General features: G+C 37.4%; 1 protein-coding gene across 3 annotated transcripts in view; it reads right to left on the reverse strand.

The window, feature by feature from the left end:
* The window catches only part of BCL2 (BCL2 apoptosis regulator), a 141,334-nt gene that overhangs the window by 39,268 nt on the left and 82,427 nt on the right, over positions 1-19,639 (reverse strand). The window lies entirely within an intron of this gene.

Here is a 19,639-nt window from a genome sequence, read left to right on the forward strand (position 1 = left end):
CAACAAAGCTGGTACTTTCCTAGACATTATAAAATAGATCTAAGTACCGCATAAGTTTTTTTTCCTATCCAATATTTTAAATAATTTATATGAAGCATAAACCACCCTAAAACCTGGTCATTTGTCTGGTCATATTTATTTGCCAACAAATATGTTGTGTTTTCCTAGACAGAGCTTTCCCTTTGAGAAAGTTCCCTAATGACATATGCTGTCATGTGTTAATACAATTTATCCATATGGATTATCTCGTTCACTTCATCACAGCCTAGATTTATTCTGTAAAGCGACAGCTAGGTTTCTTTTAATATGGGATCCAATACTCTAGGTATGTTGCAAGTGTTATAAGGGCAATTCTTATTTTGTTCCATGTGTCTAAATCAGAACAATCCTAGATACTGTATTGATTCTTTATGTAAAATGAAAACCAAAGATATGCTGCTCTGATAATTGTCTCTGTTAAATTTTTTTGGAATTGGTTTAGAGCTGCCTTCAGCAACCTTTCCCATTCGATTGAAAAAGATGGTTTAGGAATAGCAAATTTCTAGATAATTACATTTTTAAAAAACTTGAGATGGAGAAGGGAAGAAACACTAGTAGAGTAACATAACAAATAATATCCATCCACTTTAAGAAACAAGTACTTTCTCAAAGTCTTGGGTGTATTCCAAGAACTATTTCAAAAGATATCTCTAATTGTAATTTTTAATGTGATAGAATGGTGGAAATAATTAAATATGGGGAGAAGTAACTGCATTAGGACATCCCAAGGAAATGAAAATTGGACTTTGAAGAAGCAGGAGAGAATATTGACACTTTTGAACTGTGAGGTTGGAGAAGGCTCTTGAGAATAACAATGGACAGCCAAAAGCAAGCAAACAAACAAATGAACCACAGAACAAATCATTCCAGACTTCTAATTTAAAGTACAAATTACCAGGTTCAAATTATTATACTTTGGATACATTATGCAAAGACCAAGCTCTCTGGATAAGTCTATAACACTGGGAAAAGTGGAAAGAAAGGAAGAAGATGACCAGCAGCAAGGTGGATGGACTCTATTACAGCAGCAATGGGTGCACCATTGGAAGACGTGAGGGGCCTGATTGGAGACAGGTTATCCTAGGGAAGCTCCTTCTAGATGGTTGCTAAATATTAACGTTGATTTGATAGTATAAAAATCAATCAAAATCCTATTAACAATATTTTCCTAATTCAATTAATTCCTAATTAAATATAATTATTGTAAATGGAAGTCTAATTGTCTCTATAAAATAGATTAGGGAGAGGAAAACGGAGATGGTTATAAACCACAGAATATTTACCTTTTACTAGATCAGAAGCTTTGTCAATTTAACCCAATATTTGTCTACCATGAATGGCTCCCTAGAGCAGGGGTGTCAAACTCATGTCGTCACAACATCGTCATGTGACGAATTGGGACTTTTTCCCCCTATGCTAAACTGGGTGTGGGCATGGCCAGCGCATGACGCATCCGGCCCATTGGCCGGGAGTTTGACAGCCCTGCTCTAGAGTCTCAGGGATTTGGTGATTTATCTGCATTTTTAAGGGGAAAAAATGGGAATTAGTTTTTGCTCATTAGAAGATGCCAGATTCAGCCATAATATCTCGTTTTTTTTAAAAAAAACTAGGAAACAACTAATATACATTGGGAAAATGCATAGTGGATTTGGCAATTAGAGGGGGAAAAAAACATAATCAGAGATATGTCACTCTCAAAATCTTTCATTAACAAATTACAAATGTGTTTGAATTTCAAATCCCCCCCTCCAAAATGTCATATCATTCTTGATTGCCCTCCCTCCATTGGGCTGACCACATCCTAATTTGTGCATATTTGGTGAAGAAACGTACACCCATCTTCTAGTGTTTATTTATATATTTTTCCTACGGATAACATTTTCATAGGGCAATCACCAGAGGTGGGTTTCAGCAGGAAATGGGGATTTTGCAGTAACCTTCCTCTGAACTGGGAAGGGAATGGAGATTTTATAGTATCCTTCCCCTGCCACGCCCACCAAGCCACGCCCACCAAGCTATGCCCACAGATCCGGTAGTAAAAAAATTTGAAACCCACCACTGGTAATCACCCTATTGATGTAACGGAGATAGGGTTTTGATGTCTAGCAAAATAGGCTTTTGCTCTTTTATCGGAAATAAAAAGAATTCAGTCAAGGTGTCAAAAAAGGTTTTAAATATCCTACTGATGTTTTTGCACTGTTATTGGATCTATTCAGTTCCTGTACACTGACAGTGTGAATGAAAGAGATTCATTGCTGAGCAAACAAGGCTGAGATTACAGGAACTGATCAGTGTGTTAAGACAGGCTGGAATGAGAATATCTCTGCCTTTTGTCAATGTCACAGAGATGAATCTATTAGGAAGGTGGGATAAAACAAGAATAAAGGAGAGAGACCAGAATGGTACATTAATATTCTGCCTTAATTTAGATTTTACTGTTATGTTTTGTTAAAGGGAACAGAGCCTGAACTGGAAAAATTGTGATTTCTTTTACATTTATCCTAAGCCATCAATTCAGCTGCAAGCCTTAGGAAGGCTTATAGCACTTGTTCTTCTGGGACATGTATAATGAATGAGTGTGGATGTGGGATAGCGAATGAGCTCAGTGAAATAAGCTCCGGTGTCAATATATATGAATTTGCCTGACCATCTCTATGCATCAACAAACCTCTGCAAGCAATGTACTATACACTGTTATGTATTTTTTTTTCCTGGAAAATTCAGCATGCATCTATTCTGGAATAGGGAGAGCAGCCTTTTCCAACTCAAGGCCCTCCAGATATATAGCATTATATAACCCCCTCATTCCAAAAGTACAAATGGAGTAAAAACGTGTGATGGGAGTCATAGGCCAATTCATCCAGATTGGAGAAAGATGAATTAAAGAGAAATGTTGAACATGGTCCAATCAAACATGAGATGGTCAAGTGAAGAGCAATGGACCAATTCAGTCACAAGTTCCACCTAAAAGTAAGATTAAAGCAAATGTTCTCTATTACGAAGCACAGTTCCTATGAAAATGGTCTTCTTTTGATCATCCAACCAACAGGCCTTCATTAAAGAGAGTAAGGTTGACAATGAATGGGATCTTTATACCTAGCCACAGAGGGAAAACTAGGACACAATTTGGTTACAAACCAGCCTTTGACGAAGAAGCTAGTTATGCTATTAGGCTGTACTGAATTGCCTTTTCTATTTTATTTTAGGCAGGCAGCTAATCAGGTTAAAATAACAGAAGAAGAAGAGCCTGTTTTGAGTAGAAACTGGAAATTAGATTTTACCTGAACATTCAGTATTCTTTACTTGGCTTCATTTGTCAGTTTCTTTTAGCTAATCTAAACAAGCTTTTCCTGTTCCTTGTGTTGTGTATATAAAATAGAAAACTGTTTTTCAAGAAAGCTTAGAGCATGGAAGGAAATATATAGAACTTTTGAATTAATACACTTTAAAAGAAAACCTCCCAAATTTGAAAAATACAAAAAAAGAGGAATGTTGAAAAGCAATAGCATTCAGTATAGAGTTATCTATATTGAAATGAATTAAGGCAATAGTCCAACATTTCCTTTATGCGAGGGCTATTGTATCTGGGCTACCAATTTAATTATCCCTAAATGACTGCAAAGAGATATAGAAAATTCCCTTTGTTATCAACTAGATGCTGCCCAGAGTTCTGCAATTCAGACACATTTTCACAGAAAATGAATGTTGAGTAAAATTTTGTGAGACGCCTAAAATCTCATGAGATAATTGTGCCTTCTCCCTTGAAATCCTTGATCTTTGAGACGAAAATTCCAAATGTAAAAGTCCATAATTTTTCAAGATTTGTTATATATAAACACCAACACACACTGCAGAAATAATTGCCAGCAGATTTATATAGTTCCAGTAGTTCCTAACTACAAACTGGGAACAGATACTCAGTTGTACATCTCCACCCCGAACCACCCCAATGATGCCCTTGATGTGATGTCCCGGTGCCTGGAGGCCGTGCGGATCTGGATGGGGAGAAACAGGCTCAAACTCAACCCCTCCAAGACTGAGTGGCTGTGGCTTCCGGCGGCCCGGTATAGTCAGCTGGCACCATCGCTGACTATTGGGGGTGAAACCTTGGCCCCCACAGAGAGGGCTCGCAACTTGGGTGTTCTCCTGGATGCACGGCTGTCTTTGGAAGATCATATGACGGCCGTGGCCAGGGGAGCTTTTTATCGGGTTCGCCTGGTACACCAGTTGCGTCCCTTTCTGGACCGGGATGCCCTCCGCACAGTCACTCATGCCCTCGTCATGTCCCGTCTGGACTACTGCAACACTCTCTACATGGGGCTCCCCTTGAAGAGCACTCGGAGGCTCCAGCTGGTCCAGGATGCGGCTGCGCGGGTGGTTATGGGTGCGACTCGGCGTACCCATGTAACACCTCTCCTGCATAAGCTGCACTGGCTCCCGTTGGTCTTCCGAGTGCGATTCAAGGTGTTGGTTACCACCTTTAAAGTGCTCCATGGCTTAGGACCAGGGTATATATGAGACCGCCTTCTGCCAGCAACAACCTCCCACCGGCCAATACGCTCCCACAGAGAGGGGCTCCTCAGGGTGCCGTTGGCCAAACAATGCTGACTGGCGACACCCAGGGGGAGAGCCTTCTCTGTGGGGGCACCAGCCCTTTGGAATGAGCTGCCCCTAGAGCTTTGTCTTAGCCCCGACCTGCGCACTTTTCGCCACGCCCTTAAGACTCTACTGTTTCAGCAAGCCGGACTGGCCTAATATAAATTTTAAATGGGTGTATATGTGTTTTAAATTGATGGCCAAATTTTATATATCTGATTTTAATTGGTTTTAAATTTTATAAATTTATGTGTTTTAATATGGCTGTACACCGCCCTGAGTCCCTCGGGAGAAGGGCGGTATAGAAATTTAATAAAACTAAACTAAAACTAAACTAAACCACTGAATTAAATGGTTTATGATGATTCTAGGAAAACATCTGCAGTAATTAACTTGAGCTGCTGAGATGTTTCAGACAGAAAGTTGCCCTTTACCAGGTGCTTAAAGCCCGGAACAAGCAATATGAAAATATGTAGTAAACACAGGTCTATTTTGTGGTCTTGGCCAGAACCACATACTGAAAAAATTATGAGTCAGTCCTTCTGCCCCCAATTATATACATTAAATATAGAGCTGATTTCATTTTGCCTTCTGATTTTAAATGTTTAGCCAGCTCTAAATGATACTAATATTTTCCATGGCAACCATTAGTCCAATATTCTTCAGAAAGGAAGGAAGGAACTAAATAAATCCAGTAGTTACTTGCAGTTAAATAGCTCCAAGAACTGAAGCTTAAAGAACCGCATTAAGCATCATGACTATCAGGATAAATTTGAACTTTGACAACACTGTTATTTCTTGGCAATCCAGATCAAAGGATTCTAGCTATACCTGTGGTTCCTTGAACCTACTTTTGGATAACTGCACTGTGATAACAATATGATACACTTAGGCCAAAATTATGACTTTTAAGCGCAATGTAAAATGCAATTTCAGCACATGTTTAGATCTGTGTTGGAGAAATCATAAAATGTATGACTTTGTAGAACAGGTGTAATGACAACAGAAGAGTAAGGATGAAATTGTTATATTTTATTTTGCAGTTACAAAGCCCTGAGTTTAGAAAGACAACTCTTTCTGCAATTCTTTTAAGGATTCCATTCCCAATAAGGGATTGATCCATCGATCCAACCAACCAACTATCTAACTATCTTATTTACCCTGTTTCCTCGAAAATAAGACATCCCCTGATAATAAACCCAATTGGGCTTTTGAGCGCATGTGCTAAAATAAGCCCCCCAAAATAAGCCCTCCCCCAAAATATTTAAACGCAGAGCTGGAAATCATAATCATAATAAGATCTCCCTGAAAATAAGGCCAAGCACTTATTTCGGGGTTCAAAAAATATAAGACAGGGTCTTATTTTCGGGGAAACATGGTAACTATTTGATAAGTGCTGTGAAACTCTCTGTTTTGAAGCAATATGTCAACAAAGAAATGTAATACTTTAGGTTATCCAATACAGGATAATTATCAGCCTGATAAATTAGGAAGGGTCCTTTTGAGTTTCTTTCTCTGACTATTATGCAGCTACCTCTCTTATCTGATCATAATCTAGGTAGCATCTCCCACATCTCCCCCAAAGGTAATTCATACCTACCATTACAAATAGGAATACATATTTTTTTTTGAGCCTTGGCCATTTTATATTGAGCTGCAGTGGATAAACTATAGTTGCATTAAATTAATAATTTTTTCAGGTTGAGACTTCTATTTTTGTATCTCTGCTCTAAAAGTAAACTTTTAATGTAACAGAACAAGCTATGCTTCCAATTTTGATTGAGAAAAATAATGAGTCTCAAGCGTATGTCAATGAGGAAGTGCTTCTATCATTAATATAGAAAGGTGATATGATTTAAGAAACAGTACAAATCACTTAATTAAAGGTTATATTAACATGTCATGCAGAGATATTTAGAAATGAGCGAGCCCCTAAAGCTCAGTCTCATTTAGTTTCTCATTTTTTTCCACTCATAAGTTCATTTTCTCCAACGTCCACATACTTTTTATTAAAAAAAATTCAATGAAAATTCATATGCATTTTCATTGGTGCTCTTGGTTTTTGAAAATGAAACAGGTAGTGCCATATCAAAAAAAGAAAAAGTAATCCTAAACTACTTCCCAAAACGTCAAATAAAATGGTTTGCTCACTTGAAGAGGACTGTCTTGGGATTCCCTTCCATACAAGACATTTACAAAAAGAAAAGAAGGTCAAAGAACAAGATGCACACCCAGAAAAAAAAGGAGAGACAACATCAAAGGCACACTACAACACTACAGCATCAAATAACAATGGTTGAGGCCGCCAGAAGAGCAAGAACCAGAACTTTCTATCTCTCTCAACACTCGAAGCGGTAAAAGAAGAGATATAGAAGGCGCCATATCAAAAATTGGTATCTGAATGGCACCTTGACTTCCAGAGAAAGAGTTCTGCCTCTACTAATCCATCTGTACTCAAAACGCTTCATCCCTTCCACCTCTACTCAAAACTCTTCATCTTTGGTGGACAAAACTATTGTGAATTAGCCTATTTTATTAAGGATTTATTTACAAGGCCTAGATAATTCTACATTCCATTTATAACCATTTCTACCTTACATCCATTTTTTTAAAAAACCCATTAAAGAGAAAAGGTTGTTGCTATTTATAGCAGTGATTACTTCAAGGTCCATTTACTATTCCCAACATGTGCAGTGGGATCATAAAATGTAGGAAGAATAATAAATTTCACTATAACTGTATCTATAACGATGTCCTATTGCTTACTTAGCCAAAAATGCTGAAAAAGTGCTGAAATGCATACCACCCCACTATAATCCATATTTATTCAGCATAAATGGGTCCAGAGGTTGAATTAGTAGGGGTGTAGGCTGGTCTCAGCCAGCTTTTAATGAGATATCACTGCTCATTATTTTGCACATAATCGGAAGAAGAGTTATCTAGCTTCTGTTAGCAGGAGGGTATTTCTCAAATTTCTTTAATAGAGCTTTTTTTTTTTTTGCTGAACTTCTATGTTTACCTCTGAGATACATTATGAAAACTCTTTTCGTATCTCTCGTAAGGCCATGAGGCAAATTAAAAGGAAAGCTGAGAAAAGCACTATGTAAACGAAAAGCAAGGCTATTGTATTGAGTGAAAATCAGTAATAAAATTAGAATGATTTCAAAAGTAACGGCAACAAAGAAATTTAAGTATGGCAGTAATTTTCCGCAAATCTAAGCGCTGGAGGAAAACCATATTAATCCTTCTAGCAAATGCCAGACAAAATCAAGCCAAAGTTAAATAATTAAACCCGCTGTCTGAAATGTTATTGAATGATGAATGATTTTATATACATGCTATAGACTGTTATAACACCAAACACTAAAATTGTCAGATCTGATTTCAATATTTTGGTTATCTAATTTTTTAAAAATGCGCTTTCCAATGTTTTCCCATTTGTCTTGAGAAGCTTGGTAATATGAATAAATTTCCTACATGAACAACATGGATAATATACAAGAACACTGATTTGATGAAAGAAAACATGCACCAACTGAACAAATCAGTCAGTAAATTATTATCCAGTCAATAATCAACCTAACTGCATGCTATTCTGCTTCCGGGTATCTTAAAGGGACATTCTAAACATTACCCTCAGAATTTAATAAAGATCTTGGCAACACATTTATCTATGGATCTTCTTTTCTCAATTTATTGCACTCCAGAGGAGCGGACTATTTCTTCCATAGTTCATTGACAATATGGAAATTTATTGGAATACAGGTAGTCCTCAACTTACAACAGTTTGTTTAGTGACTGTTTGAAGTTATAGAAAAAAAGTGACATGACCATTTTTCACTTATGACTGTTTCAGCATCCCCATGGTCACGTGATCAAAATTCAGATGCTTGGCAGCTGACTCAAATTTATGACGGTTGCAGTGTCCCAGGGTCATATGATAACCTTTTGCGACCTTCTGACAAGCAAAGTCAAAGTGAAGCCAGATTCACTTAACAACCGTGTTACTAACTTAAGAACTACAGTGATTCACTTAACAACTTTGGCAAGAAAGGTCAGAAAAAGAGACAAAACTCACTTCACAAATGTCTCACTTAGCAACATAAATGTTGGGCTCAATTGTGGTTGTATATTGAGGATACCTGTAATATCTCTGTTCATGTGAGTAATACCTAACTAAAGGTTATTCTAATAAAGAGGCTATTGAACTCTCAAACACAATGCCTTAGTAGGTGTTCTTTTAAACTAACAAATTAATAGTCTTTCAGTTTGATATTCTGAGCAACATTGAACTTTTACCTAATTCATTTTCCATAGTGTCTCTGATAAAGCCATATGCTGGAATATTGGAGGGAAACAGTGGCTGAATTTAATAGAGGTAGTGCCCAGTTTACAACAGTTTGTTCAGTGACCGTTCAGTGCAATATAAACCATGGAAACAGTCAGTATTTTGGCTTCAGAACTGAAATGGTCCACATCCCTATTAGCAAACAATCATGACTGGACTTTTTCTCCCCCAGATCAATGATACAAGAAGAGAAAGAAAAACCCTTAGTAGACAAATTACATGGAATTAATATTAACTGAATAAAAATACGAGTTCTAAAACACTGACACTTGCCCAAAGTTTCAAAAACTACAATTCTAGAATGAACGATTATTGGACTACTAAAATAATGAAATGCTAAAATGCTACGCTAATTCTAAAGCATTGCCATATTTTTTCCTCCTAACTTCATAAATTAATTGGGCAATATAACTTACCCAGCAAAAAAAAAAAAGTGATATGCTGTTAAAGTTATGATTCTCAAGTAAATGTCAGACATAAAAAGCCATAAGAATTTCCAGGAAAATTAGAGATTATAGGGCTACAATATCCTCATAGATATCTTCATGAAAAGAGTAGTATAAAAGGATGTGTACCATAAATATCTGGTCTAGGACAACTCACTGCAGCCAATTCACCGCAGCTTTAATGAGCTTGTAACATTACAAGATCTTTAGAGTTGTTCATTAAACAAGTGATGATCTTGACTTCAGCCATTCTATTTTTGGAACCTCTGGTCATCACTCAACTACCCACTAACTATCCTCTGTCCCAGATGGACTTATTCATAGTCCAGTGATTAAGCCTAAACTAGGTGAATTACAAAGCAGCATTAACAATTCTTTACACTCAATTGTCTTAATATCAGATAGAAGTTTACAAGTAAGGTATGTTGTCATCTGCTGAAACTGTCCTCCTAATTAAAAGTAATGTTATTAAATTCCACATTTCAATCCAGACTTTAAAAGAGTTCAATAGTATTTGGTAAAGAAATGGTGGAATCAAATTAAGTTAAGTAGATTGGATAATTTAATTACTTGAAGCCTAGAGAAGGTTTATTCAACTTGATGTCCTCCAGAAGTTTGGGATTAAGTCTTAGAATTCCCAGCCAAGATATTTAGAAAGTTCTTGCTTCTTCTGGAGGAAGATGATCTGAAGTTTTCCACCATGGTTTATTAGATCTTACTCTGTGGACCTGAGTGAGCAAAGGAAAGTGCCATAAAAATAGAAAAATCTATGGTATATTATTTTTAATTTGTATGATATTATCAGGTTTTATTGGTATGAAAGAAGAAATATCTGTTTAATTTTGATTAGTTTTCATAGAAAATTACTGTAAACAAATTTAATGCAACGAAACCAACATTGTCCAAAACTTAACTAGATACAGGTGAAATCTGTGCAAATTACAGGAAAAGAAATGATTTTATATGATTTAAAAAGAGGGAATTGGGACAGAAGAATGGAAAATTCTACAAGATAGGAGTTGCACTGCACATACCATGATCATAAATCCCATATGTTGCCATAATTTGAACTTCAAATTCAAATAATTTTAATTATGACCCTTATACACATTTTTCAAAACGGCAGGCTTATCTCACACAATAGGAACTAACACTCAAAGTGAGTACATCTTTGAAAAAAATAAGTATGTTTTACTGCTTTCATTGCCAAGATCTATTATAGGCTTTTACAATTGTTTGGATAGATTCACTTTTTGCCTTTCTCTAGGGGTAGTCTGGGCATTTCTTCTATGTTGTTTCATCTCCCAGGAAAACCACAGAGCCCCAAGATCAACAACAGAGAGGTTGCATAAGAAGAATGTGACCCACAGCTCTTGATTCCCCATTCTAGGAGGCAACTGAGGCCTTTGTCAAGTTGCCCACCACATCCACAGAAAAAGTCCAATCTCCTTCACAAATCCACCAGGGACCATGAATTCATATACCGCTCATCTACATGGAACATAATTACTAGGATTTGAATCATGCTTTTAGGTCTTCCTGGTCCTAAATAAACATGTCCCTGTACACACATGGTCTTTGCACAATAAAAGTCTACATTTGTACACAGAAACACATGCATACAGTATCTCTAGAAACTGACAAGTAGTGTGCTCAAAGTCAGTTGATGAAAACGCATAGAGGAGCTCAACTGGCATCCTCAAATTCTCCAAGACAAAAAGTGGCTGCTATGTATCTGTGGAACTCAAACTATTCAAAGCCAAGCCAATAACACAAGTTCTTTATAGTACCCAGCTGGGCCTCTTATCCAACTTTGCACCATTAGAACTTGTTTAATCCAAATGTTTGAAGTTGATCCTTCAAGTCCCAAAATGTGTTTCTGATGCCACCCTGAGATTTGAGACAGTCTTCATGTAAGTGGAGAACAGACTCTGGATGATCATACTTGAGGGGCTGCCACAAAGAATAGGGTATTGACTTATTCTCTAGGGCACCAGAGGGCAGGACAAGAAGTAATGGGTAGAAGCTTGTCAAACCTAAGAAATAAGGATAAATTTTCAGACAATAAGAGCAATTAATCAATGGAATAGCTTGCCTCCTGGGCTTAACCTGCTCCATTACTGGAGATTTTCAAAAATAGACTGAACAACCATTTGATTGGGATGATAAATCTCTCCTGCCTTGAATAGGGGGTTGGGCTAGAAGATCTCCGAGGTCCCTATGATTCTATGCTTTCCACTCAACTACATTACCTTGGTGAACATTCAACACTGAGGCTCCTTAGAGTTACAACAAGAGAATGGCTTCCTTCTCACTCAGAGATGGGGTTTCAGTTGTCAGACTTTTAACATAATTTCATTGGGAACAGAGTAGAGTACTCTCAATTCTTCTGTGCTTCATAGAGTAGACAGACATAAGACCTGAGCTTCTTGGATGAGGAGGTAATCAGAATTTCAGATGTAATTGTGCAGCAAGTGAAGGAGCAAAATCAGGTAGAAAAGAAAAGTGCTGGGGAAATCTGGTATCTAGTATACTGCTACCTACTGCACTCAGAAATACAGGAGGGGCTGCTTTTAGCTTGCAGCCGTACCTATGCTTTCCTAGAAGTAAATTTCATGGCATCTCATGAGGTCTTTCTCCTAAAGTGATCTGTATAAGGGTAACATTATTGTTGGAGCAAGTTGTTGCCTAGGTTATATAACATACTATGTGGGAACCAGTAGTGATTCAGATGTTACTGATCCATAATTTCAGCAGTCCCAGCCAGCAAAGCCACCGAAACAGCATTGCATAGAGTCAGGTCCCACACCATCAAAACCTCAGGGTTTCCAATCTGATCAGACTTTTAAAATGTCATGGCTAAGAAGTAAAAAAAAAAAAAAAAAAAGTAAGTCAAGTCATAAAGGAGAGATTACATCAAACACAGTCATCAGGATTAAATAAAATATACAAATGTACAGAAGATGACATTACTGATGGCATTCATCCCATTTATAATAGGGAAGACCAAATCTGAAATATTTTTTGCTCTAGTGAAGAATGATAGCCAGGGTCTATTTCAACATAGCATAGCAGTAGCAATAGCACTTAGACTTATATACTGTTCCACAATGTTTTACAGGACTCTCTGAGTGGTTTACAACATCCGCATATTGCCCCCAACCATCTGGGCCCACATTTTACCCACCTCAGAAAGATGGAAGGCTGAGTCTACCTTGAGGTCAAGATCGAACTCCTGGCAGTAGGCAGAGTCAACCTGCAATACTGCATTCTAACCACTGCACCACACAACTAACATAGGCTTCTAGTTTATTGGTACAAATTACAAATCATCTGATTCTTTACCAATCCTCCTTTATTATTATTAAGTTCAAGTTACACTTATTTAAAGATTCTGTTAGATAAAAAATTAACAGGGCTGTGAGTCAGAGTATGAATGCTATAGATACTACAGCTATAATATTGTAAAATTAGTCAGAAACTTTCCATAGAAGCAATGTTCCAAACAGATTGTGGTCCAGACTTTTTAAAAAAACTGTAATATTTTTATGTATCTTTGTTTTTTGCTTTTTTTTTTTGTTATTTTTATGAAAGCAATAAAAAATAAATTAAAAACCTCTCCTTTCCAGGCAAGTCCAAAATATTTAAAGAACATCAGACTGAAGAAGGGTGCCTTACAGGAATTTGGTGGTCCTTGAGCTGTTGGATTATTTAATTACAAGGTTCAATGAGGAAGGTGAATTAAGGCAGTAATGACACATTAAAAAACCCCAAATCTACTCTATACCCTTGTACTAGATGGAATGTTCCATTTAGTAAACTGTTATCTCAGCTTTCCCATTGCATTACTCATATATCTGCTAGTAGGTACTGGACTACCTTCTCCTCATTCTTTCCTTAAGGTTAATTTCTCAATGTGAACGTAATAGTCATAGTCATATTTGTTCAGACTTCTAACATCTTTACTGTGTTCATGAATAAAGAAACTGGTGGCTGTTTTGAACATCATACAGATGTTCAACAGTTTCTTTTATGCAATAGCACTAGGCCTTTCCTTTCCCGCTTGGCTTTCTTTGTGAGTGGGAATAACATAATGAATGAAAATGGCTTGAATGTTTCCTTATATTACATCACTCCCTCCAGATAAAAGACTATGCATCAGAGAAAGCAGACAGGCCAAATCACAGATATCCTAACTCAAAGAGACCAGTCTTGCATAAAACTGATTAACATAGGGTTTGAAACTTGTGAACTTCCAAATATAGCCACATTTCAACTTCCATAATTGTAACAAGTGGCCATGTTGTCTGGGCCAGTGAAAGTCAAATAATATCTGTCTTTTGATATAGGATCTCCAGACAGCTTGTACAGTACTTTGAAGTCCTTGATGCTCTCTGAGCTTGCTCATTTGCTTGCAGGTATTTCATTACCTGACTAGGCCAGTACTACTGAGTGTGGGCTTTGCACCATGTTTATTATTATTTTTTATACAGTAAGAAAAATGTTGGTGGGGCTGTGGTTTCTCTAAGGACCAAACTTTACACTCACTGGCACTGATGATGTTATCTAGTCAGGTAATAAAAGGTTCACAAGCAACGAGCTTCTGCTAGTAGTTAAAGCATCAGGCTATAAACCAAGAGATCTTGAGTTCAAGTCGTGGCTTAGTTATGAAAGCCACCCAAGTGACTCTGGGCCAATAACTATCAGCCCAGCCTACCTCACAGGGTTGTTGTTGTGGAGAAAGTTGGAACTGGAAGGTGTGTTGAATATGTTCGCTGTCTTGAGTTATTTGTAAAAATAATAAAGGTAGGATAGAAGGAAAGAAAGAAAGAAAGAAAGAAAGAAAGAAAGAAAGAAAGAAAGAAAGAAAGAAAGAAAGAAAGAAAGAAAGAAAGAAAGAAAGAAGCAAGCTCAGAGAGGACTTCACAGTTCAAACCTGAGCCTCCTTTTACTTTTCCCCACAATAAAAACACTTTAAGATACATTGGGCTAGAGTGAGGGAGTTGTCCAAAGTCCCCCAATGAGCTTTCCTCCAGATACTGTAGATACCTCTAACATATATAGCTTGTATTTCCTTCAAGACCGAACATCTGGGCTTAATATGGAAAGGCTTGTCTGTTAAAAAAAAAAAAGGTCCAGTTGTGGACACACCTGAGTGATGAGTTTTGATGTACACAAGAGAACAAACTATTTAAAACGATGGTTCCAGAGCCTTCTGTAGCTGGCTTATTGTCTTGAGAGTAGGGAAATCATAACACTGTTCAGACACATACAGTTTCTGTTTCAGACATTTTTATTTCCTTTGGCTTTCTTCTTATTTTAAGAGCAGGAAGCCTCAATAGATGGGGCAGGATGATTCGATTCTTAGAACATAAATATATACCACTTGATTTAATTCTTAGAAGTAGACATGCACCACTACCGGTGTTCTTGGAGTTCAGAGTATAATATAAGACATATTTTCCCTGAAAACACTAGTTTAGAGTCATTAACGCCTTTTCCTTAGAGACAAAATAAAGTGCAGCAGGCATTCCAACTCTACATGCAATTACCAATCTGAATTGCACAAAATATTCACTTTACATTGGAACACTCTTAAAATGACTACTCTGCAGTGGTATAACTAGATTGTGGTTAGCATCTGATTGCACCTTACTGTGAAGAACTAGGGAAAGGCAAGCATTATTTGGTATTGTATTCCAAAACCCAGAAAGTTGAGTTATATCATTGTATTAAGAAAGCCAATATATGGAATACAAAAATAGGAAGCAAATGGTCATAGTAGGTATGGGCATGATAAATGAGAAGTAATTAAAACTTTCCACAGTCACATTCAATTTATTCAAAGAATTTATGGCGAGGAAGGATTAAATGGACAAAAGCATAGAGATTATTGGGTACGGAATTGATTAATATTAATTTAAAGAGTTTAAACATTGGGGAGAATTACTTATTCTTCAACAACTTTTTGGAGTGTGATGCCAGGTAGGATCTACAGGCAGAAAGAAACCAGCAGGCTGTATAAGGAAATTCCTTGGACTATATATTCTCAACCACGGACAATTAATTTTATCTGTATCAGATCTGCAGACTGTGTGGTAAAGCAACTGGTGGTCGGTTGCTACCGGCTCGCCCCAGTTCGGGTGCACTGGTAGCGGCGGCGGGAGGCTCCACCCACCCACCTGGATGTCTCTGCACATGTGCAGAAGTACATGCGCGCCCATGAGCGAACCAGTAGCAGCCGAAATTGAAACCCACTACTGAAAGCAACTACATGTAGTTCATTTAAGAAATTTCCCATTCTGTAATCACAGGTTCAAGCAAGGAACAACCACGAGATGCTTACTGAGCCATGTGGGCCAGTAGATTGGGTTGGTGGAGAATTACAGATTGCACAGAACTCTCCTATACAGAAATGGACCATCAGAAAGTTGGTTAAAGTATTTGACTTGAAAAAACAAATGAACACTGATGGGAAACTCTGTTGCTCGAGGTGACAGTGTTTTGAAGAACAAGTCAAAGCCAGGAGCTTGGTTGATACAATAGGCAGAAAAATGAAAATGTGATTTAATCTTAGAAGTAAAGTTAAATTTTCTATTCTTACTAGTTGGAAAAGAAGGTGCCTTTAAGAAATTGCTATGGGCTTTTTCTGCATCATTATAATGTTTTTTCTGGGCAGACGGAGGGCTACATGGGAGCAATACATCACTGTATAAGCAGTTTTTTCTTATATGGATGAATGGCATTCCAAAAAAAAGAGGAAGAAATTAAATACGTCGTTGTTGACAATTCACTATGAACCCTTATTATAGCTGAAGATGAGGAGTAAGCCTCATATAGTCTATGGAACTTTTAAACATCTTTTAGAATTTGGCAATCCTAAATCCAAACATTTGATATTAAGCTTGACAAATGACATCCCATTCCTCCAGGGCAGTTCAAATGTATACGTGCCATTATTTTTTCTAGTTGCAAAGAAACAAAAACATTTTGTCGATATTAATTTATTGATATGAGCTAATAGCATCCGCTCTCTTTTATTTCCTACGAGACTCAACCCTCTAACCTACTCAGTGCTGTTTTATTTTAACATCAATTGATTTTGCAGGTTAAAAAGAAAACTATTTATGTCAGGGTGTATTTTCAAAGATAAGTAAGCGATTTAAAAAACTGTCTAATACAGACTGTGGTTTCAATTAGCCAGTTTATTTTTTAGTATGAACAGTGTGTGTGTGTGTGTGTGTGCGCGCGCGACTGCGCGTGCGTGCATGTTTGTGTGTAAAATTATTTTGTAATATTCCAACAAAGCAAGACAAGTGGCAGAGAACATTGAGAAAATGAATGGGAGATTGAATGTCCCACTTATTGGAACTAGAACAAGGGAATAGCAGGTAGTCAGCTTTTTGCTGACTTAATAAATGAACGGGATTTATTATATTTTATTTAGCACCATAAACACATGGCGTTCTTGCTCCCGAGTGGGAAGAGCGTCTGAGGGCCTCATTTACAGACCTAGAAGGACAAGTTAATCCCTTATCCTTGCTGCCAGTTTTAGCCACGCTTGCATTTTTCTTGGCACATGCTCAAATGTAATGTTGGTGTCATGTGTTTAAATGCTGCTTCAGTCAATATAATTTCTGTCCAGGTCACCTGCAGTGTGAATCGAGGGACTGTTTGGTCTTATTACTACCAAACAGTTACTTCAAACCAAAATCTACCAGCTGTCAAACTGCCAACAAAAGGCTCTTGCCTGAGATGTGGAGCAGGAAGAGACCATATTCTTAGAAAAGCATCGTTCTCAGTAACTGATAAACCGCAACAGCTACTGGGTTCACATTACCGTGCACATTAAACCACAAGAATAAGGTTTTTTTATATACTGCAGTATTGGAAGTCATACTCCCCCACCCTTCTCCTCCTCTTCCAACCCAGCCTCCGTAAGGAAGGGAAGGCCTATGTCCAGCAATAAACTCTTAGGCTCATATCCTCTTTCCCCACCATTAATTATTCCAATAACGTGAGATTTAAATTCTTTGATGCCTTCATCATTTATTACCATCATTGCTGATCTTTTAACAACCATACTGATAAATTTCTCAGGGAAGGCAAATAGAGGGCCAGAGTCCACGTCAAAGTAGCTGCAGCAAGATTCATAGACCGGCTGGTAATGGAGGGCACAGAAGTCATTGTCATGATGGAATTTCTCATTGCAATACTAGGTATACTTCTGCATGCTAAACAGGAATACATGAACGCAGCAGATTATAGCACTGCTGTGAAAGAAAACACCAAAGTATGCCAATAGCTCCCATGGTCCCTAAGATTCTTTAGAAGAAGAACAGAATAGAATTCTTTATTGGCGAAGTGTGATTAGACACACAAGAAATTTATCTCCGGTTCATAAGCTTTCAGTGTACATACAAGCCACAATTGATAAATCATGATCATAAAATACTATAATCATAAATCATATCATACAAGGCTTTGATAGTCATAGGATACTACATAAGCAATCAATGTAAATCATAATAGGTTCCTAAATAAATAATAACAAGTACAATGAGGGTAATCAAATGTAGTCTATAAAGCCCATGATTACCAGTGTCAGCAATGTGACACATTTAAGTTTTCATGTGATATTGAAGAAAATCACAGATACAAGCAAAGTTATAGTTGTATAGTATGCATTGCCATTGTTAAGGAGATATAATGCAAGGATATATGTTGCACTCCCATTTATTCTATGAAATATTTGAATGGGTTGTTCTGAAGTTCATTAATTGAAGTCAAAGAACTCAAATGGAGGGACTCTGACACTGAAAAGGTTTTAACATACAATGAGGGCTTTTCTTCAGGCCCAACTGAAGCGTTATTGGGCGATAGTGGACACAGCAAAGAAGTTCTGATTCTCTGCCTCCATTCCATCTGCCCGGACCGGCAGACCAACTCAGCAATGCATCTCCATCAAGGTGTTGGGGCAGGGAAATGAGAACTGTCAGAACTTGCTGAGAATGATTTTCATCATTCTTTGCAGGTAAAGTTGACCTGATTCACCTCAATTTGGACTGCAATATTGGGGGAGGTCATAAGAAAGTAACCATGGTAACTACTTGTCAGGTTCATTCCTTTCAGCTGGTAGATCTGAAGGATGTATCCAGAGTGTGTGGAGAAATAAGGGCCATTACTTGCTTACTCAACCCTTGCCCTTCCTGGCTAATTAAACCGGCTAGGTTGGGCTGGCCCTATGGTTAAGGGATGTGATCAATGCCTTCTCAAGCAAAGGATGTATTCCTGTATGTCTTAAGGAGGCAATTATAAAACCTTTATTTTTTAAAAAATCCTCCCTTACACTTGTCTAGTCAGATTAACAGGAGAAGCATTTCTAAAGATGCCCTACTACTATCAAGTACGTAAGAAAGGGTCTCCACTATTGTAGTTTCCAGAAAGTATTTGGTTCCTACTCTTCCAGTTATGAGGATGTTGGTAAAAACAATTCTTTTCCACCGAGGTTTGAAGATTTAACTCGTTTATTTTAATGTTTGCTTTAGTCTGAATTCTAGTTCTATTAGTACTGTTTTGTTCATATTTTGCATCTTCTGTATTTTCTGACAACGGTATTTACCCATATTGATTAAATTCACTGCACTTCAAAACATGATTGTTTAAGTAAAATGATCAGGGATGTAGCAATTATATTACTACATATATGAATAAATCATGAACAAACACAGGTTTCCATGATTCTGATCACCACATTATAAAAAAAGATGTTGAGACTCTGGAAAGAGTGCAGAGAAAAGCAACAAAAATGATTAGGGGACTGAAGGCTAAAACATACAAAGAACAGTTACAGGAATTGGGTATGTCAAGTCTAACAAAACGAAGGACCAGGGGAGACATGATAGCAGTGTTGCAATATCTGAGGAGCACCTACAAAGGAGAGAGCAATCAACCAGTAGAACAACTTGCCTTCAGAAATTGTTGGTGCTCCATTACTGGAGGCTTTCGAGACACTGGACAATGATCTATCTGAAATTCCAACTTTGTCGTAATGTCTGGTTTTAAAAAAATCAGATGTGAATAGCAATTTCTGTTAAAACTTTGGGGAAAGTCATGTTAGTTGAAGAAGCTAGCCTTCTTCAGACTGAGCTTGACCCAGCTAGCATGAAGTTATAATCCATCCTGGTTGGAGAGCAGCCCCTCTGAGAAA

This window comes from Pantherophis guttatus, chromosome 3 (genome assembly GCF_059756535.1).
Source record: "Pantherophis guttatus breed Tessera chromosome 3, ASM5975653v1, whole genome shotgun sequence".
NCBI lineage: Eukaryota > Metazoa > Chordata > Lepidosauria > Squamata > Colubridae > Pantherophis > Pantherophis guttatus.